Genomic DNA, 22,629 nt, shown 5'->3' with positions numbered 1-22,629 from the left:
CTTTCTCGACTTTGTCTGCATTCAGCTGTATTAAATGAACAAAATATGGTCCCTGAAGTGATATTGAAAAGTTGTTTTTCTCCATCTTAAGTATTCTGTATTGGGTGGAAATTGCCTCCCAGTGGCCCACAGAGGAGTTTTCTAAAAGCTTACCTTGACACTTGACAAAGAACCTGGAAAGTGGCTGCATGGGAAATGTGTCCATTACGCAAAACAAAACAAAAAACCCTTATGCGTCTTTAAGAAACAGCGTTCAGGCACTTCATGCTGGCAGAGGCAGATCCGATTGCTTAGAAAACACAAAACTCCCCGACTGAAGGCTGTATTGCATTGAATGGCTCCAGAATGACTGGACTTCATTTAAAAGAAAATACACCACCCTAGTTCTCTCTCCCTTCACCCCAGGTTGCTCTCATTTCCCAGCCTGCTTGGACTTTTTTCCCTCCTAATTTAAGGATGCTGCAGAAGAGACTCCAGCAGCCTCCTCCCTGACTACTAATCCTTCTTGTTAGGCATACCCAGTGAGGTCAGGCCCAGCTTTTGAGGCACCTCCCAGAAGCAGAGTTTTGGGGACCCTGTGTGGGTATCCCTGGGCTGATGGCTCATGCTCTGGACTCAGGATGTTGCACATGTCATACATCCTGTGTTGAACTGATTTTCACCAATTTATTAAGATCTCAGACATGCAAATGAGTGTTGTTTTCAGAGCAAGTCATTTGCCGACGTGATATTTCTTACTTCCAAAAAATGAAACATAAGTTGTTTTTTTCTTGTTAAATAACCAACTCCTGTATTTCTTAAAAGCTAGATGAATCATTATAGATATAATAGGAGGCACAAATAACAAGAAGAAAAATACCCATGCACAACTCTACTAGATATTTTTCTATGAAATTATGAAATATTTCAGACATACAGGAGGCATAGCTAATACAATGGGTACCTGTGTGCCTGCACCCACTTTAAAAAATACCGTATCATGTTACCAATGCACCGAAGCTCCAGGGCATCCCCTCCCCCATTACATTCCCTCCCCTCCCTCCCAGAGGTAACCACCACCTTGAATTTGATGCTTACTATATCCATTAATGGCCTCTTGCTTCTCCCCATATGTATATATTCCTGAATGATGTATAGAAATGTTCTGCATGCTTGGACATGTTATATATACTCTATGTATCCTTCTGCATACTTTTGGGGGGTGTCAGTATTATATTTTAGAGATTTATATTCATGCTAATACACTTAGATCTGGTCCGTTCATTTTACACTGCTGTGTAGTATTCCATTTAGAATGTTTTTCTCATTTACCCCATGAAGGGCATTTGGATCATTTCCAATTCTTCCCTGTTACTAACATTACAGCAGTGAAATTCTTGTCTGGTTCTTTGGCACGTGTATGGAAGTTTTTCTAGGGTAGAGTTTCTCTAAGACTCACCTGGGGACCTTTAAGAAAAACCACCCATACCTGGACTCACTCCAGACCAATAAAGTCCTCCAACCTTTCTGATCCTCCTGTATCTTGGCTATAAGTGGAAATAACTGTACTTGTCACATTATTTTCTTATGGGTAGTGGTAACTACCATTTATTAAGCACTTACTGTATACTAAGTAATTTATATGTATTAGTTTATTGAGTATTTAACCATGCCATGAAGTAGATATCATTAAACCCATTTTATGGAAGGTGAAAGTGAGGCTCAGAGAAGTTAGGTAATTAGTCTGAGGTCACATAGCAAGCAAGTGGCAGAGCCACATTTCAGGCCCCTTTGGCCTGGTGTGGATGAGTCTTCAGGGCCTGGAGGCCAGGAGCCTGGAGGCCTGAGACTTACCTGTGAGAGCAATGGGCTCCCATTTGCTGACTGCCTTTCCCCTAGCTGTTTAATGAAAGCTTTCAGGCCGTGTCACTCTCATTGGCCGGAGACATTGCATTCCTCTGCCAAAAAATATGGTCCTGTAGACATGGAGACTAGCTCAGGTGTTCCCGATGCCGTTTTATATCACGGCCTCTAAAAGATGTGACCTGCATGGTGATGGTGACTCAGGGTGGCCACTTGGCCAGCATGGAACGCAGACCTACAGGGGCCTGTCTGCACCTTCCCCTTTCTCAGACTTCCCTGCTCTACTGACTGCAGGCTGCCCCTCCGGCAGCATCCATCAGTGAGGCAGCCAGGGCATGGGGTTGCTGTGCAGAGAGTCTGCATTTCACCCTGGGTCCAGATCGCAGTCCCTTTGGATGGACCCCAAAGCTCTCTTGGTGGAGCTTTCGGTTGCCATAGTAATGTGGAGACAAGGAAATTAACATGGGTGCTTGGCTAGCGAAGAAAGCCAAGCTTTTAATAGGCACTCCCCTCTTTTAAATAGATAAGAATTCCTAGGAGGGCTTTTAGATGGACATCAAGGGGTCTCTTTTCAGGTGTGGAGAAAATGCTCTTTAAAGATTATTGTGAAATGAGGGCAGCCCTAATCAGAGAGACTGTGGCGGCTTTGGAGAGCTTAGAGGAATCAGAGAACTAAGTTCAGAGCCAAGGCAACTTTTGTTTGTTAATAACAGCTTTCTCGAGATATAATTCGCATAGCACACAATTCATTCATTTAAAGTGTACAACTCAATGGCTTTTATTACCCACACAGAATTGTGAAACCATCACCACAATCGATTTTAGAACATTTCATCACCCCGAAAAGAAATCCCATACCCTTTAGTGATCATTCCCTTTCCCCACCACTGTCCTCCCTTGGCCCCTGGCAATCTGTTTTCTGTCTGGATAGATTTCTCTGTCCTGGACATTTCCTATAAATGGAATCACACAATAGGTGGTCTTTTGTGACTGGCTTCTTTCAGCATTTTTATTCTTTGCCTCCTTAAGGTTCTTCATGGTTTCTCCAACGACAACAGCGGTGTCTCCAGCCTCTGAGAACAATTCATTGGCGGGGGTGCAGCTGCCAGATTAGCCCTCGGGCTCGAGATGGATAGAAGGGAGCAGGTTCCTTCAAGGCCACCACCCCGCCCTCCCCCTTCCATCTCAAGCCTTCCCAGCTGCTCTGAGACTGTGGTGGGGAAAGTGGCCCCTTCGGAGCGCGGCAGGACAGGTGTCACGCCAGCAGGAGCGGACATGATCTCCACGCCTCCCTCTTTTGGAGGCTGGGGTAGGAGATGGACGATCACAACGGGTGAGTGCTGACCAGGTGCCAAGTGCCAGGTGCCAGGCGCCGCATCACACTGTGACGATTGCATTCTTACAGGCCTTTTTTCTTTTTCGGAGATTCACTGAAAAGCCACCTCTTTCACTGCATGAAGATGTTTCTCTGAGACTGTCATCTGGGTCTGTTCTCCCCGCAGCCGGGTTGACCACCCTACCCCTTCCGCCTCGTGTCTTTATGACCCTGACTGTTCTAAGTGCCTTATACAAGCAGAATCACACAGCAGCTGTCTCTGTGACCAGCTTATTTCACTTAGCATGCTGTCCTCAGGGGCCGGCCATGTGGCAGCATGTGGCAGAATTTCCTTCCCTTTTAAGGCTGAGGAACGTTGCTAATGTTCACTTTCAACGTGTCCTTACAGACTGCTGAGAGGCCAGCTTGATACCATGCTCTTTAAATTTTAAAGGCTTGCGTGCCAGTGACAGACACGGCCATGAACCCTGTACTTGCGATCGGGCGCTTTGGGCGTGGGGAATGAGCGGTGGGTTGTGGGGATGGCAGGGGGGTCTCCTGTAAGTGAGATCCTGGTGGTTGCCATGGGCCCCGAGTCAGGCTGTTGCGAATGGGGGTCTTGGCCCCCAAACTTAAGGAGGGACATGAAAGAGGCTGATCCTCAACCCTGAAACCTGAACAAGGGGAAATTGCATAACCTCTTGGCAGGATTTTCAGAGAGGGGCCACAAGCCATGTGAACAGAGAACCGAATGTTAGAATGAAACAGGCCCCCTGATGCTCCACTTTGGCTCCATCCCATGGTTAAAACACCGGATCCGAACCTGCATAACCTGCATATCTGAACTCCACCATGTCCCAGCTATGTGATCCCAGGCAAATGACTTCATCTCCCAAAGCCTCAGTTTCCTGAGCTGCAAAATGGGACTAACAGTAGCACCTTTGACCCATCTCTGAATCACTTGTTCTATGATTTACTTAACATTTTTCTCCTAGTCAACTTTTAAACTTAGAGCTTCACCCTGAGGCAATATGTTGGTGCCATCGTAGGTGCAAAGGATTTTTTCCCTAACATACACCGTAACTATGTTTTTAAAAGGTTTGTCACACCGGAAATTTAGCCTCACAAGGCCAGGGATTTTTGCGTATTTTCTTTGCTGCTGTTTCCCCAGCCCAGTGTGCCTGGCCCATATAGATGTGTAATAAGTGTTTACTGAATGAATAGATGAATGAATGAACAGAAAACATGAAATCATCCTCCGTGCTTTGGGAAACATTGAGATAATTCATGAAGGTGGTGCGCTTGGCTTCTGGCCCATGGTATGTGTTTGCTCAGTGTTTGCTATTATTTTTAGCTTGGGCAGTGAGAGGAACGTGGGGTCCTCAGGTTGGAAGACAACCCCCCTGTCCCTGGTCCCATCTCTTTGGTTCCAGTGAGCAGGAGACATCTTTTGGCTACTTCTGAGTGCTCGGTCCAGATGGCTGGACAGATATGAACCTTGACAGTTGGAGAGAAGCTGCGGGGTCTGGAGAGAGATGTTCACGGTCCATGGGGCCTCAGGGTATGCAGGAGCCCGATCAGTCCTTAAGCCATTATTTATGGTCACGGCAGGCGTTTTCTTGGAGGCGATGGCAGGCATTGGGGTTTCCAGATGTCCGCCGTAAATGCTCTGCACTTGCTGAGCTCCCAGGAACATGAAACCCGCTGTCAGTGGACTTGCCCATAGCCTGTATTTGCTGCGTTTCTGTTCTTGTTTAGTTATTACATTAAGTCTCCTGTGATTACAGAGCCGACAGCTGGTAAGGATTTGCATATGGCATGAAATTAAGTTAGTTCATTTTAATGTCTAAACTGAGCAGGGCGCGATTTGTCTGGTGAAAACTCTGTCTCCCTTATCTGCGTTTGCACTTCCTGCTTTGGGCACTGGCCTCTAATGGCTTCAAGTCTAATTTCTACCCATTTCACCCAGAGAGGACAGGAGGGTCTGTGCTCCCCTGGAGAAATCCAGAAGGGATTTTGTACTTTGGGCTTAGTGTGTTCTCTTTTAGGTTTCAGGAAGAATTAAGACTCAAGAGCTATGGTGGAGAGATCAGTGTTCTAGTCCCTAGGTTTGTGTCTTTTTTTTTTTTTGCTGTGTTGCCTTGGGCAAGTCACTTTCCTTCCCTGAGCCTCAATTTCTAAATCTGACCTCTCACCCATGGGGAAGCAGATTCACTGAATTTAAGATTGGGCTTGAGATCCCTAAAATGCAGTGTTTGAAATAAGAGCCGGTAGACTCAGGCCTATAGATAGGCCCTAGAATGTGGTTACATTTTTAAAAAAATAGTGCCTAACTTGAAGATATGATTATACTGTATGAACTTCAAAATGCCTGTTACCAGCTTCTCTTTGCTAATCAGCTGAGCGAGCAGCTCTGGGCCTGCATTCTTGTGAGGCCTTCGTTGTCTTGAGCTGCATGGCTGCCAAGCTGCCCCTGGGGAGATGGGGAGAGTCGTTTCGGTTCATTCCATCCCCTGCCTGGTCTGGTTCAGTAATTATTACCTGCCCGTCTCCTGTAGGTATTAGGATTTGCAAATGCTGGTTTAAATAACTGTGACTCTGATTGAAGAGCCTGACTTCGGGCCCTGACTTTTCCCACATAGAGAATGGGGCCCTTAGAATGTCATCTATTTTTCCATGGGCTTTTAGCACATTGAATATGGGGTGGGATTTGGGGTGAGGTGGGGGCTGGTAAGAATTTGGAACCAATATTATGGTTGCTGGCTGCATTGGTGATCCCAGTTAACGTCCTCCCTGTATCCATGCCCTTTGTCCTGTAACTCCTAGCCCCTCTTAACCCGGGCTAGACCGTGTGACTTTCTTTGGCCAATCGATATTAGCAGCAATGCAAGAGAGGCTGGAAAAAGTGCTTGTCTATTTCCACTTGCTCTCTTGGACTTTAGCAGTCACCATGAGAATGTGCCTGGGCTAGCCAGAGAACATGTGCAGACCCGAACACAAAAGACACATACATGTAGGAGAGAGCTCAGTTGTCCCAACTAAGGCCATCAGCCCAATAGCCAACTCTGGCTAGCTGACTGTCAGACATGTGGGTGAGCTCAGCTGAGGCCAGAAGACCTGCCAGCCAACCTGTAGACTAGTGAGCAGTAATAAAAATAGTAGTTGGTTTAAGTCAGTGAGTTTTGGGGACATTTGTTATGCAGCATTACTGTGGCAGTTGATAACTGATACATTTACATTCTATGCAGGCTCCCTTCCTCCCTCCCTCTTCAAATGGTATTTGGTATTTATTGAGCATCTACTATGTGCCATGGATACAATGCTGAACAAAACTAGATATGGTCCTTGTCCTTAGGCTGTTTACAATATTGCTCTATTTCTATCTCTCACTTTGAAACATTGAACTTCAATAAGAAGGTGACATTTCATGGTTAGAACAACACATTCTGCTCCAGGCTGTTCTGGGATGGGTTTCTCTCTCATCGAGTGCTTTGTTATAACTTCTCCCTTTCCCATTTTAATTGTTCCTGCAGCTACTGCAAAGACCACTCCTGGTAGAAAAAGTTCTTCTCAGGAATAGAAATCCTTTTGAAAGGATGTGTACAAAGGGGATGTTAAGTAATTTATGTAACGAGTGAGCGATTCCTTGTATGTGTTTATAAGGTAGGGAGAGTTTTATGTACTGTGAGGTTTGATGTATTGTGATACATTATGCTTTGGTTGGAGGTCTATGCAGAAAAGCATGGCGTTTCTGTGAGTTCTGGGAAATACACCATAAATAAAAGTGGTGGTTTATTTCTCGACTGGCCATTTTCGCTAATAATGTGAAAGCATGTCAACACCCATTTCTTAAGGGCAAAATATGAGGTTCTCACCACAGAGAAAAAGTGACTAGAGTTTGCTGGGTTCTTTAGACCCTTAAGGGAAGGGGGGCCTGGTCCAGAGCCTGAGTCCTGGTCGGATTGTGGTCCCCAGGCTTCTGTTCCAGCTGACTCATCTGAGTTCAGGTGAATTAGGGAACTTGGCATCACCTGACCCCGGCTGTTCCCTTGGGTGTCATTCCCAAAAATGTGTCAGCTCTGCAAATCCCTCTGTGAAAGCAGAGAAGCCAGTCACGGTCCTTGAGGCCATCTGCCGAAAGTCCCTGAATATGGAACACCCAGATCCTTCACAGTCTCAGAGGGCAGGGGGCCACCATTCCAGCTGACCTCAGTATCTCCAGGTGGCTCACACCCAACTCCCCCTGGGAGGACCCTTACCCAACACTGACCCTTCTAAGCCTGCAGCACCCTGGCACATATCACCCACCACCCATGACTCACATGGTCCAGAGATCAGCAGCCTCAGCATTGCTCAGAGCTGGGAAGAAATGCACATTGCAGGCCCTGCCCAGACTTACTGAATTGGGATCTATATGGGCTCATGAGGGGATTGGTGGGGTGCTTTCCTTCGTTGCTATTGACACCGCCATAAAGAGCCCAGGTCATTAGGAAGAGCTCTACCAAACATTAATTGTAATGCTCAAGTCACAGACAGCTAGGGGGCGCCAAACGTAGCTTCTTCCCTGGGCCCAGGAACCATTTCTGGGAAACTGGAAGCCATGAGGTGTTTTATCAAACGTTTATGGCTGTTGGTTCAGGGGGGTGAGTTTACAAGGCCCTGCAGGCCGAGCCCTGGGAAATTAAATTTCTTGCATTTTGACTCAGTCCTAATCATGCCGCCGGCTAGGGATTTATGGGGCTGTAAAGTGTTGAGCACACTGCAGGCTGGGGGCCTTGCATCTGGCTTCTAGCCTGTGTCCTTCGTGAGAGGCCTCCTCCAGAAGCCCAGGACTCAGCTGCCCATTTGTTCAAGAAACACAGGGCTTGGAGCCAACCGAAGCTGGAGGAGGCCGGGAGGGATTATTTCCTAGAGTGTCCAGAGGAATCAGGGCCCAACTGACACCTTGATTCCAGACTTCTGCCCTCTGAAGAGTAAGAGAGTGAATTTCTCCCGTTCAAAGCAGGGGCGTGGCAGGGCCTAATTGGCACTTAAAAGCTCTCTCCCGTGGTCTGAAGACTAATCATGAGGGGTGGAGCATAGGGGATGGTACTGAGCTGTGTGTCTAGCCGGTCCGGGATACAGCAAGGGGCACACACAAAAAATCAGAGCTTGGTGACAACTCCAGAAACACTGTGGTCTTGCTGGGGAGACAGATTTACTTAGCCAGAGTTCATAGCTGAGACCTAAAGAGTGGGCAGAGATTCTGAAATGACTAAGATCCTCATGAGCTAAGGGCATCAAGTCAAGGAGAGCTTCCCAGCAGCGGTGGGACTGTAGAGAAACAGGGATGACGATGATTAGGAACCAAAACAGCCCCCAAACTGAAAACTCTTCATAATATCAAGAGCTACTACATATCCCTTTCCTCTCCCATTCAATCCTCAAACAACCTTATTTCTAGCCCCATTTTACAGGTGGGGAAACTGAAGCTCAGCTAAGTCACATGCAGATCTTAATTGGTGGGACTGGGATCGGCGCCCACCCCAGTAGCCCTGGCCTGGGCTGTGGCTTTTCAGCCCTGTCTTGTTCCCTGCACCAGAGAGAAACTCAGGAATTCTAGTTCCGGGCTTCTGCCCAGGCTACTCTAAAAAAAAACAAAAAAAAAACCCACCTTTTTAATCTCTTTCTTCCTGGCCAGGAAAATTGCCCATGGCGGGGGAAGCAGGCACTGGCCAGGCCAGGAAAATATTTCTCCTGCCTGTTTATCAGATGACTCTGTTACTGGTCTAAAATCTTTATTCAACAATAAAAAATCAGAGGGCCTATCCCCCTGTGCAACCAACACGGCCTTTTCACAATTCTAAGACCCATAAATGAAAATCTCAGATTAATCAGTGCTTAGGACGCATCAGTTTGCCATTCTTGGCGTGGATGCCCAAGGGAAGCGGGAGTGAACCATATGCCAAATCAGGGAAGGACTGGTCCCTGTGCCTTTTTCCCCGTCCTGACATAAACCACTTAGAGGCAGTTGATGGAAGTCCCCTTAGAGATTCCGCAGCCTCCTGACCTTTGTCACAACCTGGCCCAGGAGGCTGTGGTGATTGAGTCCTGCAAGTGGGGACGTGGAGCGGATGTCTCAGCATGAGCAAAAAGAAAACCCTGATTGTCAGCAGTAACAAACATTTGGGGATCGGTTGTTACTGCATCAGAGCGTGGCCTGTCCTGCCTACTAGTTACTCTGGGTGAGAGGGAGGGAGTTGGGGGCAGGAAGCCAGCAAGGAGACCACTGAGAAAGCTCTTTCCCTCCTCGAGGTGAGAGATGGTGGCGGTTGGGCTGGAGTAGTCGTGTGGGGGTGGGAGAGAGGAATGGACTCAGTTATGTGTTGGAGCTAAAACGGCCGTGACTTGCGAAAGGACATAAAGGATATAGGAAAGAATTGTTTGTGTTAAGCTTACCAGTGTCTTGTCCCTTAAATTATTGCCTGACTACAAATTGGGCTGAAAGTTCCTCCCACAGCCTCCTACTGAAGGATACATTCTGCTCATAGTCTCTCAACAAATGGTCTCTTTTCATTTTTCAAACGGCAAAGGAGGGTTCACTCCGGAGAAGCGAGGGGCCTGGGCCTGCGTCTCCCATGGCCAAGGCGCCCTCTGCTGTGACAGGTGCTGGTCAGCTGGCCTCGCAGCGGGCGGTCGGGGAAATCGGCTTCCGCTTGATTATATTACCTGGCTGTCCCCAAAGAGGTGAGAAAATAGACCTAAATCCCTCTGGCTTTGTGCCTCACGCTGCCCCCCCCCCCCCCCAACTTGCCTAACTCATGGTTCAATCAGAAGATGACTATTTAGAACAGCTGCTGGGAAGTGGGTTAGCTGGGGAAATCTTAGAGGGAGACTGTGTCAGGAGACAAGAAGAGAGAGAGAGGCAATTTAGCACTTACGTGTCATGAACATGATCGTGCATCTTTGTAAAGGAACACAGTAGTGTTTCAATGGGGCAAAGGCGAAAGAAGCCCTGTGGAAGATCCTGGGGACCGCAGGGCAAGGATCATGTGGCAAAGGTCAGGTCAGCTTTGGCTGTGTGGCGAGAGCTCAGACGCCGGGGGAGGGTGCTGCTTCCAGAGGGATGTGCCCTTGCGCCTGTCCCCGTGTGCACACCTGTGCTGGCCAGTGTGGTAGCTACTAGTCATGGGTGGCCGTTTACCTTCAAATCCATTAAAATGATGTGAACTGAAATATTCAGTCCCTCAGCCACGCTAGTCATGTTTTAGATGCTCAATAGCTACATGTGGCTCGTGGCTACCAGACTGGACAGCAAGGGTATGGAACCTTCCAGAAAGGGCTGCTGGACTGCGCTGGTGTCAGCTGCTGGGGAGACTTAAAGTGGAAGAGATTCGGACAAAAAAGGGGGGGTATTTACTGAGTTTAGTGTGCTTTTATGGGAAGGTGCTTTGAAACTATTATCATCATCAAACATTTACTTTAGTTGTCCATTTGTTCATATCGGTATGAGCTCATTCTTTGCTGTTTTATTGAGTAGGTTATAATTCATGACTATTACCATTTACTTTGATGCTCAAAATGCCTCATTTGGGGCCAGTGGGAGCCCCTTTGAGCTGCCTTCTGTGTCCCCTGCTGTGACTCCCATTGTCCTGTGAGCACTTCTTTGCTTTCTGGCACAAAATGTTCCAGGCTCATTTTGTACTTTCTGTGAGCCAGCCCTGGAATCAACCATTTCTCAAAGGAGCCCTGATTCAATTTAGTGGAGGGTATCTAGAAAACAAGATCTTGGTGTTAGGTATTGGGGCATCACAGCTCCGAGGGGCCCTCACTGAGCAAAGCGAGGGGATGTGTGTGTGCACATGTGTGTGCATATGCATGCATGCGTGTGTGTGTCTTTGTATGTGTATACACACCTATATACATGTTTACATCTATCTATCTCTATCTATCTATCATCTATCTATCTATCTATCTATCTATCTATCTATCTATCATCTATCATCATTTTCTAATCCCCACCTAAGGATATTTTTTCCATTGCTTTTCAGAGAGACTGGAAGGGAGAGAGAGAGGAAGAGAGATACCCATGTGAGACACATTGATTGGTTGCCTCGCACACGCACTGACCGGGGCCAGCTGGGGATCGAGCCTGCAACTGAGTTATGTACCCTTGACTGGAATCGAACCCACGACCCTTCAGTCCGTGGACCGATGCTCTAACCACTGAGCAAAACCAGCCAGGGCATACATCTATATTTATTTCTAGATTTTTTTCCCTATATGTTGAAAACCGTGATACCTCTGATTCTCTACTCCATCACCATAGAGTTTATTCTGCTTTTCTTTCTTTTCCTATTTGTAGCTCCCTTCTCTGATGGTGAGAAGTCTGGCTGCTGTTATTCTAAATGTATTTGATTGTTTGATCAAGGAGGCCATCCTCCTGTCACTGCTGTCATTTCTATCTCGTGTGGACGCCCTTTACACCCTGCCTGTGCTCTTACCCCATCTGGGCAGTACCCTCTTGTGGATAATGCTGTCCTCATTCTGTTTGGGCTCTGCTGGCAATTATTATTATTATCATTATTATTATTGTCATCATCTCGGTAGGTTGGTGGGCAATGGAGTGGGTGCTTCTCTCACTGAGGTAACCTGCTCTGATCTAGCACAAAGGGCCCATCCTAGAGGCTCACGGGCGTGTTTTTATATTCACAAGGGGCTTCTCTTCAGCCCCCTTGGAGAGGTCAAAGCAATTAAAAATTCTTAATTATTACCCAACGCTCAGCAACTGATGGCTGGTTCTGAGTGCCGCGTCTTTTATCTTCTGTTGCCTCCCCCCCACCCCCCGAAATCTAAGGTAGGAAAAGTAAGTAGCAGCTGAGATGATCCCCCACTCACTTTCCCTAAGGAGGAAAATCAGCTGCTCTAATAATCATGAATATTAATGTATAGACGAATTCACTCAATTAAAGTGATGATCTGTAATTTTGCCTCGGAGCTTCATGGAGGCCATTTCGACGACTGCTGAGTGGAGCTGGGTGCTCTGCAAAGTGTGTGGGTTTGGTTAACTCTCTCACCTCCATCACTGACTTCCACGTAGGATGGACCTTGAGTTCTTGCCTGGCCAAGGGGTTCAGTGCTCAGAGTGTACACTTTTTCTGTTTTGGGGGCCTAGGATATATCATTGCCATGGCAAGTTTATGAGATTCTGCCCAGCTCTCACTGATTCCCTTTTCCTGGAAACGCTGTGTGCCCCCCACTGCTCCCCTAATGCACAGGGTCCCTGAGCTGTGTACTCAGTGGTGATATTTGTTCAGTGAAGTTTCTCTCTTCCTGGCCAGAGCTGATTGGCCAAGGTGGGAGTCCCTAGCCCCCGATGGACCAATGAGAGACTTCTCTGGGAATTTGGGATTGGGACTAGGAAGGACCAGTGTCAAAGGGATGCCTTTGAGCAAAACTATAAAACTCAGGAGCTGTGGGCAGCTATCTCTAGCCCATGTGCAGAGAGAGAAACAGGCTGAGGGTCAGGTGTGGAGAGGAAGCAGGTATCCTGAGGGCCTCTGCCTGCTCGTTCGAGTCTCTCTGCCATGTCCCCACCCTGGGCTCCTTGAAACACTTATATCCTTATACCAGAGTCTCCTTCTGGAAAGCTTCTGTTACCTGCATCCAGAGAGTCCCATCTAACCCAGTGTCAGTGGACCAGCCTCTGTTCTTATTTCTGAGACCTGAGCCTGCCTTCCCGCCAATCCTCACTGTTCACAGTGGTGCTGTCTTAACCGGCAGCAAGGCCCAGGCAGGCCAGGGAATGGAGTCCTAGCCCCCAGCTCTCAGGCTCTATTTCCACCTACATGTGGACAATTCTGTTAAAGGAAAGTGAGATCAGTCTAGTGGAGAAAATCACTCAGAAAGTTTGGTCATGTTGATGCCAAATGGTGGGTTGCCTGACATGTTATTTTCCGGCCAGTTGTTTGTGGCTCTTGAAGACACAGCTGCTGTGTGTCCTTGGCTTTCTTTGCTGTTTCCTAATAGATCCTGTCACTCTTCATCCCCTTTTCCTCCTGTACTCTTGTAGTATACATCACTACCCCATACTGTAATACCTATTTGTTAGTTCATTGTTATTGATCGCGTCCCTCAACTAGAGCAGGGACCTTGTCTATTGTGTTCACAACTGTACCCTAGTAGGCCTGACACATACTAGGTGGCCAGCAAATGTTTGCAGAATGAAGAAATGAGTGAATGAGCGAATTGAATCTTTTCTTCAGTAATCCCCACGCAGAGGCTCTGGCTAGTGACCAGAAACATCACAAGGGACTGAATGTCCTTTTGTTTAACCCACTTCCTGGTGCACAGAGGTTATTCATAAGGACAAGTGCCTTTTCCTCGGTATATCCAGGGATATGTGGCTTTGAACCCAGCCTTTGGATGGAGTGCACCTGGGTTTGAATCCCAGCCCTGCCACACTAGCTGTGTACCTTTTGGGTAAGTCACTCAGCATGTCCAAGCTGTGTTTCATCTTTTAGTTAAGGATGTTAGTAGTTTCTATTTTACCTGATAGTTAATCAAACGCAATGAGCCAATAAATGTCAGTTTCTTAGCTACTAAAAGTCAGTTTCTTAGCCCTGTAACTGGCATAGGGTACTTGCTCAATAAATGTGAGTTTTTCTTTTAGCTCCATTAAGAGACATCATTTTCCATCGCTGAGCAGCACGGGGTTGTTCATTCATTAGTACATGATCGATTATTTAATTCAACCAACATAGGAATGTGAACATGATGGTCAGAGGATTTCTTCTCTCCCAGGAAGAATTTGCCTGGCAGAAGAGAACTCTCAGAATGATGACCTAAGGCATAATTTTCTCATGCACTATCCAGGGCCACCAGCAGTGGGGTGGGATTTGGAGGTAGGACCCAGAGCAGTGCTGGGTGGCTTAGACAAATCTTAGAGTTGGGAGATGTGGGCTCTGGTTCCAAATTTCTGTTGGAAGTTGGGAAATATGGGTCACCTCTACTAGCCCACTTTCCCATCTGAAAAATGTGGGTGTGACACGTGATCATTTAGCCTCAAGCCTTAATGCGCATCAGAATTCTTTCGGGTGACAAGTTAAAATACACACTAGGGCTCCGCCCTTGGGATGTCAGAAGGAATAGTGCTCCAGGACACACTTTAAGCAACTGATACTTGAAATGTCCTCTTTGAGGTCCTGGCAGCCTTAAACACAGCACAGTCCCCACCCTTAGTACTTGGCCTCCTGTCTCAACCTGCGACTCCATGGGGAGCTTTCCATGGTGCTGAAGCCAGTTCCAGGGCTCTCAGAAATCCCCCGCCATTGGCATGTGAGCGGCTGTTCTCTCACAAAGGGAGAGCAAGTCAGCTGCAAGGTCTCCTCCACCTGCCCCGAAGTCGTTCCAGCCTTTCCTCTGCCTGGTGAAAGAAGAAAACCGCTTTCTTATTCCCACGCCAAGCTGCCATCGAGCTGGTTTCCATGACAGCAGAGAGAGGGAATAAAAGCCAGGCTCTCACCTACAGAGGAATTAAAGGCCTCCCTCTCCGAAAACAAACAATGATTGCAGGAGAGTGCTGGAAATTGGAAGGTGTTGGTTTTCAATTCATCCAGCCCCATAGGATGGGGCTCCAAAAATGAGGAGTTGTGGGGGCCACTGAGGGAGAGGCTGGGTTTGTAAGGATGTTCATGGGGAGAGGGGTGCATAGTAATCATGGCAGTGACAACATCTCACAAGCCCACTGCATTTTAATTTCTTTTGACAGCCACTTTAGACCCTTAGCACATCCTATGGATTTTACTCAGGCAGAAACGGGGACCTCAAGTGGAGAGGTGATTCACACACCACTTTCATGCTGTCTCTTTAGTACTTGGGGCTTGTCATACTTGGCCAGGACTTCTCCAATCACGGACACCCCTCCTCCCCCTTCTCCAAATCTGCTAGTTCCCTGTCCCATTCCCTGCCACCCCTGGTAACTGATGCACCTGAGAAGCCAATCTTAGCTAGACACCAACAGTGAGTATCCTTCAGGGTAAGTTTATTTCTGGAGGCAGCATTCTAATCCAAACCAGTGACTCCAATGGCAAAAGAACTGATGCTTTGCCAGGTTAGGAAGGAAAAAAAAATGAATACAGGTGCATTTCCCCATTCTGCCTACACGAAGCATTGCTCTCACTTGACCTTGCCCCCAAGGCACACTGGTTTCATGTTCTATATATTCTCAGGACAGCCCTATGGTAGGAGCTACTATTATCCACTTTTTACAGGTGAGGAACATGAGGCCCAGAGAGGCTGAGTAACTTGTCCAAGTCCACACTGCCGTGAAATGCCAGAACCATAGAGAGGAACTTAATCTTTGCAGAGACCCCACTGGTATAATCTGGGGAAAGGATTGGGGTCATGCAATCATCAAAGGTTAGGATCTGCATGTCTCAGAGATGCACAGGACCTTAGAAATAGTCAAGTCCAACGATTTAGATATTGTACTAGTCAGGCTAAATTTACTTATGCTGCAGTAATAAGCAAACCCAGAAATCTTTGTGGCTTAACACAACAAAGCTTCATTTCTGCTATGCAAATTCTGATGAGGGCCGGACCCTCTCGGGCGGTCCTTCTCCATGCAATGACTCAAGGACTCCGGCTGCTTTGGGTTTTGTGATGCTGCCATCTCATCGTGTGGCTTCCAGGTCATGAAAGCAGAGGGAGAGAAAATTTAAGGGCTGCATATGTTGCAAAAAAAAAAAAAATTACTATAGACACAGAATTAAAAAATCTTTCCTCTAAATAAGAACTGACTTGCAAGAAGGAAGGATTGTATTCTTTGGTTAGGGGCTTGGGACCACCCATCTCATTTTCTTAGCTTATCACAACCACAGACCTTCATTTATCTCTGAATATAACCCAAGACCACCTCTAAGATTTGCTCTGTGGTCAGGAGGGGAGGAAGTGTCCTGACATTCAAGTAGGGAAGCTGAGGCTCAATGACATTCAGTAGGGGAGGGGAACGTGAAGCTTGTGGCTAACTCCCCGAAGGCTATTTGAAAGGGATACTGATATCATATATTTGAAAAATGTAGTGAAAACAGAAACACAAACACGTATCCCCACAAAGGCACACAAATACACTGAGGCTGATACACACAAAGACACAATTTACACATACACCCAAGCACACCAGGCACACCCACAACGATCACCAACACTTGCCACCGCTCTGTGTGTGATTCATCTCCCCAAGGCTAGGAGGAGAGACCCAAGGTCACTGAGCTCCTGTGAGGACAGTGAACTAGGCCCAGAGTGTATAAATCTGGGGTTGGCAGAAGAATGGGCTCAACCACCCCCGTTCCTCTTTGGCTGGCGTCTCATAAACCTCTCCTGGCCCCTGGCCCCCCTCTTGGCAGCAGTCTTTGCTGCCACCGCCCCCAGGTTTATTAGATTTAGGTGCTGGAGTGCTTTGTTTTTCCCCAGCCAGCAGAGCCTGCCTGACGGGCAAATTTACCATCCTGGGAGCCTGCAGAATCATATTGCTTCCTCCTTGCCTGAGGGAGAGAGTGGGATTTGGGGGCATCAGGCATGGTTGGTTTGACCTGGGCCCCTGTTCCCTGCAGAACAGGGGAAGGGGTGTCTGGTGCAACGTGGGACTGACCCTCTTTCCAACTCAGTGTGTACTGCCAAGCCTGTGATCTGGCTACCCTTGTACCCCCGAGGCCCGGGGTCAAGAAAATTAAGGCAGAAACCAGCTAGTAGACTTCTTGGAGACCTCACTCAGCCCCGACATCCCCAGTGTCAGGAGAAATCCTGCTCAGTGACCTAAAGCATCAGCTTTGTCCTCAGCCTGCCTGGGTCTGAACCTCACCCCCAATGCTGAGCAGCTCAGTGACCTTGGGGACTCTGAACCTCAGTTGCCCCATCTGTAAAATGGGGCTGATAATGGTATAGGACAGCTGTGGGTATGTGGCACATGAAGCATTTTAGGGCCACACCCTCGGAGACAGAATTCTATGGGTGTTGGCTGTTTTTCTCAGACTTATTATAATGCCACATACGGAGAGTCACATAAGGGACACAGACAAGTGTTCACACAATATTACAAGCTTCAAAGAGAAAACGGCTGCTGAGCCCCCATACTTCTCATTGGAGGCCCTGGCTGTTCTGAACACACCATGACCAGACTCATTTTGGGGGGGATCATAGGTCCCCTTGACAATTAGGTAATAGCTGGGGGATCCTGTGGTGGCAGGAGTTGTGTATGCCTGCCTGGCATACCTTTCCTCTCTTTTGGCAACACCACTCTGAGTCAATGGGGGCTGGATTAGTCCCATTCCAGGTTCCCAGGGTAAGGTAACATTAGGCCTGGCCAATCAGAGCACTTATTGGATTCCCAAGCAGAATGATCGGTTCAGGCAAGTCACATGGCTGCAGAGCCGGCCCAATCAGAGTGAGTTTCAGGACCCCTGTGAGAGGTTCTAATATAGAGGAATTCTTTTTCTGCTGGGGCCTGAGCAAGAAGCTGCTGTCAGTCAGCTGGGGAGACACCTGATAGCGAAAACAACACAGTTTAAAAAAAACAAAATGTAACAAATCCAGATGCTGTCTTGGGAGCACCTGGATCAAGCCACACTTGAACTTCCACGGTATGTCAGTCAGTAAATTGCCCTTTAGGCTTAGTCGCTCTGAGCTGGGTTACTGATGCTTGCAAAGTCTTGCATAATATAGCAACGGAGGTGAAACCATTTTGAAATGCTAAACACCCCAAGCAGATGCAGCTGATCTGTATTAAATTTTCATGCACTCGATACCTCTGATGGAGATGAGGCGAGGTGGTATTTTCCCGGCTCTCTTTCCCATCCCCCCGGGGGAAAGAAATGTGTTTACTTGTCTTGACAAGCTAGACATCTGGCCACTCCCAGAAAAAAATAACACAACACTGTTACAACATAAAAGTGTGACTGGGTCTTTAGCATGGCATGTCTGCTCTGCCTTGCCAAACACACTCTCTTCTACAGAAATTAACTTGTTTCCAATTCACAGAAAAAAACCCACAAAACCCCTCATGCCCCAAATAAATAGAATTTTTAGTTTTGGCTCTTTCCCCCTCGCCGTTCTTTCCTGCTAGCTCATTGGCTCTTGCGACTGGCGTATATTCGAATTTGGTGTGAGATGATAGTTGATGTAGCACAACATTTTATGCGTCAGGATAATTCATCGAGATATTAATGTGTGTTGTGTTTTGCTACAGGAACAGAACCAGAATGGACGGGAGCTATTTGTAAATCTTTCTCTGTACTGGATCCGGTTAGGAAAGGGGGAAAGAAAGGGAGCTCTAGGCAGACAGACACGTGACGCCCACTACTTTTGGTGCTCAGTCAATGTCTGCTTCCTCTGTCTTTCCTCTTCTGTCTTGTGAGACATCACCACAAACTGAAAGAGCAGTTGTCTCCAGGCAGAACGCTCCCAGGGAGAGCCCCAACCTACTGCACAGCCAGCGACCTACAGACAGAGCCTGCGAATTTGTAGCAGGCAGAGGCCTGGGTTGCTGAGAGCTCTCGGGGTGCTGTGGGCGAGGGCGGGGCTCAGTCCACTGCCCATTGCAGAAGGTCAAGGACATGCAGGCCAAATGGTTCCGGCAGCCCAGGAGCTCGGAGCCCCGTTCCAAGCAGGGTGCTTTCTCTTTGTTCTTAAGTTTGGAACCTTGGCTGATGTCTCAACGGGGAACAGAGGGCGATGTGTGACTCTGAATGGAGAGAAGGCAGAAGCAGTGAGGTCATGGGATACCGAAGACCAGAGGCCTGCTCTTTGTTTCCTGAGCCCCGTGTTAAACCTCCCAGATTCCAATGGGACCTAAGAGAGGGGGAAGGGCCACCCCAAAATAGGGAGATTGAATTTCTCACCAACTCCACAGGATGGGGGCTCAGAGCTGATTTTAAAATGAGCCTGGTAGTCATTGTGTATTTGATTCTGCAGGCTGGGTCTTTTCAACAGAGCTACCATTTATGGAACGTCTACTGGCCCCAGGCACTGTGCTGAATATTTTAATTTATAGTATTGTCTTTACTCCTCAAAGCAACCCCATGATATTAGATATTATTATATGTTATGGATGAAGAAATTGAATCTTAGAGAGAGGTTCAATTGCTTGCTGTAGGGTATGTTGTTGGTGCCCCTCCACACGTGCCCACTTGGGTCTGACCATTTCGGGCTCCATGGGCTGGACTTCCAAACCCCCAAATCTGCAGCCCTTTGCCTGAGGGCTCTCATTGACCATCAAGGTCCCTCTGCTCAGCAGGCCAGATGTGCCAGGGAGTTAATGCCTTTGGGGGCAGCCCTCAAATAATGACTTATAGGATTCATACCCTGCATTGGTTCCTTCTCTTTCCCAGTCCCCTGCTGGTGCTTCAAGAGGTCACCTTCTAAATCAGCTACTTGCACTAGAACCCTTGTCTCAGAGTAAGTCTGGAGGGATCTCCCACTGAGACACTTGCCCTTGACAAGCAGTGAATTGAGGAGCTGGGATTTGCACTCTGTCCTGTCTCTCTATGCTGCCTGTGTATTTAGCTGCTGCTCTAGGGCTTTCTGTTAAGGTTGACACACCAGAATTTCGAGGCCACCACGACGTACAAGTTCTCCACCACTGGACAAGCTTGCAGCCATGATCCCGTTGGACCTGTGTCTGCCAGGTGGGCATACTCAGCAGACCCCTAGTCTCCTTTATGATGAAGTGTCAGGGAGAGCGGCTTCCATAAGCCAACCCCAGGCTGGAGTTCTGCTCTCTGGTGTGAAGGAGGAGAGAGAGTCTATTGCCGTGAGGAAAGGGGGGGCCTGTGTGCTGATACTTGCTCTAGTTAGCATGCTGCCCGAGTACAATTCCTCCAAGCTGGCCATCTCTCAGCTGGGCGATAAAGTAATTTAACGAGGGCTGTCTTCCAGGCTCGAGCTGCTGGAGATTGCTCCCCATTTATCACAGAGAAGAAATCTGGATCCGCAGCCCCTTGGCTGCCAACATCATCTAGGCTGCACGCCATTGATCTTTGAATGGTGAAGTTCTGCTGCGGGTAATGGAGTCAGAGCCCATACGCTCCAGTAGCCGTGAAAGCTCTCCTCGACCCAGTCCCTGGCCTGATGTGCATTCACGGGCTTCGTGGCTAGTCATCAGCAATGGACTGGGAGTCGATGGAGCCTGGGAAGATTCTTCTGCCTACAGACGCCAGCTCTCCTGGTTTTTCGTGATGTCACTCAACAGAGAAAGAATTGGGGGGTGGGGGGTGAGGATGAAAGAAATATTTTTTTGAGTACTATTGCAATGGAAATTGCATGTTTGCCTACATGCAGGGGTTTGCACATTTTTTCTGTAAAGAACCTGCAAGTAAATATTTTAGGCTTTGCAGGCCATACGGTATCTGTGGCAACTGCTCAACCCTGCTGTTGTAACATAAAAGCAGCCTTAGTTAGATATTATGTAGATCAATGAATGTGGGTGTGTTCCAATAAAACTTTATTTATAGAAACAGGGCTGGATTTGGCAGGCCAGCAGACCCTGGCCTACTGCATTCATTTTTCCTTACTGACAGTACCTAATTTTCATTCCACTTTCTTTGTGCTCCTGGGAGACTTGACTCCACCAGCAACCATTGGGGATTGATTTTGATCGGCTAAGGCCAATCAGCACACTACATTTCTCCGGACACCGGTTGGTTCATGGGTGGGCATGTGACAGAAGTCAGTCCAATCAGAGTAAACGTCAGGACTCTTGCTTGTAATGTTGGGAGATGGACTTTCTTCTTTTGTGGATTGTGTGGGTTTTAAACATGAGGTCTGGAACTTCTGCAGCCATTTCGCTTTTATAAGGAAAGATATTTTGTGAATGAAATCAACCACAGTGAGGGTGTAAGGACCAAGAGAGTTAGAAATGAAGAGTGGGCCCTGAGACTTTCTAATTACATGTTGTTGTTTTTTAAAATGCCAGTTTGAGATGTGTTTTATAGACTTTCATGTGGCTAAACATTGTGCTTTACAGATATTATCTAACTTAGCAATCATAACAACTTTCAGAAGGCCTTCTAACCCCTATTTAAGGGAAACTAAGACATAAAAAGATTAAGTGGCTTGTCTGAAGTCACACGGTATAGCATGCATAGCACGGCCAGTCTCGGAAGTCACCTACCGTCATTCCATTTATTAAAAGCAAGGTATTATTTTATTTTTAAACCACCATTATTTTTAAACCACCACAGGACTGATTCGTGGGTCAGGTTTTCACCCACTTTCATCAACTGTGATCAGAGGAAGGGTCATGTTATAGCATGGCTGTTCCCTCCACAATCTTGTGGAAATGGGTGGAAATTTTTCTAGAAAGGGGAGCTGCACAACCAGAGAAGAAAGGGCTCTTTTCCTCCAGCTCCAGAGAGAAAATCCCAGGGAAGGATTCTGATTGGCTCAGCTTATATCACATGCTTCTTTCAGGAGCCATCAGTCACAGTGGTCAGTGGGGCAGGGTCTGGTGCTAGAATAAGGGAATGGAGAAAGGGATCCCAGGTGATCATGCACAAAAATTATTTACATATACTTGAGATAAGTGTTATAAAGCAAAAAAAAAAAAAGGGGTGGCATTGGGGTGGGGAAGGATCTTCAAGAATATATAATAAGCTCTCAGATTAGGGGACAATAAACAGAGACTTGAAGGATGAGTAGGACTTAGTGCATAGAAGTGTAGGATGAAGGGCTTTCCAGGCAGGGGGAATAACAGGTGCAAAGGCCCTGAGGCAGAGAAGAGCTTTCTGAGAAATAGAAGGCCAGAGTGGCTGCAGTGCAGTGAGCAAGGTTGGGGGGGAGGGGATATGGAACAATACAAAGCAGGAAAGATGGACAGGGGCCAGACCTTTTTTTACTTTATGAAGTGTAAAAAATTTGTAATTCAAAATCAATGGATTTTAAAATACATATGAAATATAATCCGATATGCGGTTTAGGAAGATCCCGTGGGCTGTCGTGGAGTAGAGCTGGGAATGGAGATGGGAGGAGGTGGATGGAGTCCAGAGATATTTAGGAAGGAGAGTGGAGAGGGAGACTGGACTGTGGGTTGGGTGTGGAGGGAGGCAGGAGAACTGTTGAGCTCCAGGGATAAATGGCTGCATGGAGGCAGGAAGGAAAGTACATTGAGGGGGGAGGTCGGGAGCGGTGATGAAGATGATCGATTTAGGTCCGTGCAGGTTGCATTGGAGGCATCTCTGAAACATCCAACCGTTAGTGTCGCCATCAACTGACAGATCATTCCTCTCCCTGCAGGGCGAGCACTTTACAACCTACTAAAGCTGATTTTATTACCACAATCAGGGAGCAAATGGGGGGCAAAAGGAAAACAGCCCCAACTGTACAGTGGACACTCAATTTTGTTGAACTCCTGTAGCCCTCACGGAGAACTGTCAGGCCAGGGAAGTGTGGAGGGGAGCAGAGGGAAGGAGTCCTGCTCCATTCCAGTCCTTCAAAGCTTC

At 47.5% G+C, this 22,629-nt stretch overlaps 1 protein-coding gene across 1 annotated transcript in view; it reads left to right on the top strand.

Moving 5' to 3' along the window:
* Positions 1-22,629, top strand: part of CMKLR1 (chemerin chemokine-like receptor 1) — an 88,640-nt gene that overhangs the window by 2,296 nt on the left and 63,715 nt on the right. Inside the window, exon 3 of the mRNA XM_081123328.1 lies at positions 2,872-3,175. The gene's annotated coding sequence lies outside the window, so the exon portion shown is untranslated. The remainder of the gene's footprint in view (positions 1-2,871; positions 3,176-22,629) is intronic.

The sequence above is a fragment of the Miniopterus schreibersii genome, assembly GCF_964146895.1.
Source record: "Miniopterus schreibersii genome assembly, chromosome: 20".
NCBI lineage: Eukaryota > Metazoa > Chordata > Mammalia > Chiroptera > Miniopteridae > Miniopterus > Miniopterus schreibersii.
The sequence above is the reverse complement of the archived record's forward strand: the minus strand, read 5'-3'. Positions and strand labels throughout refer to the sequence as shown.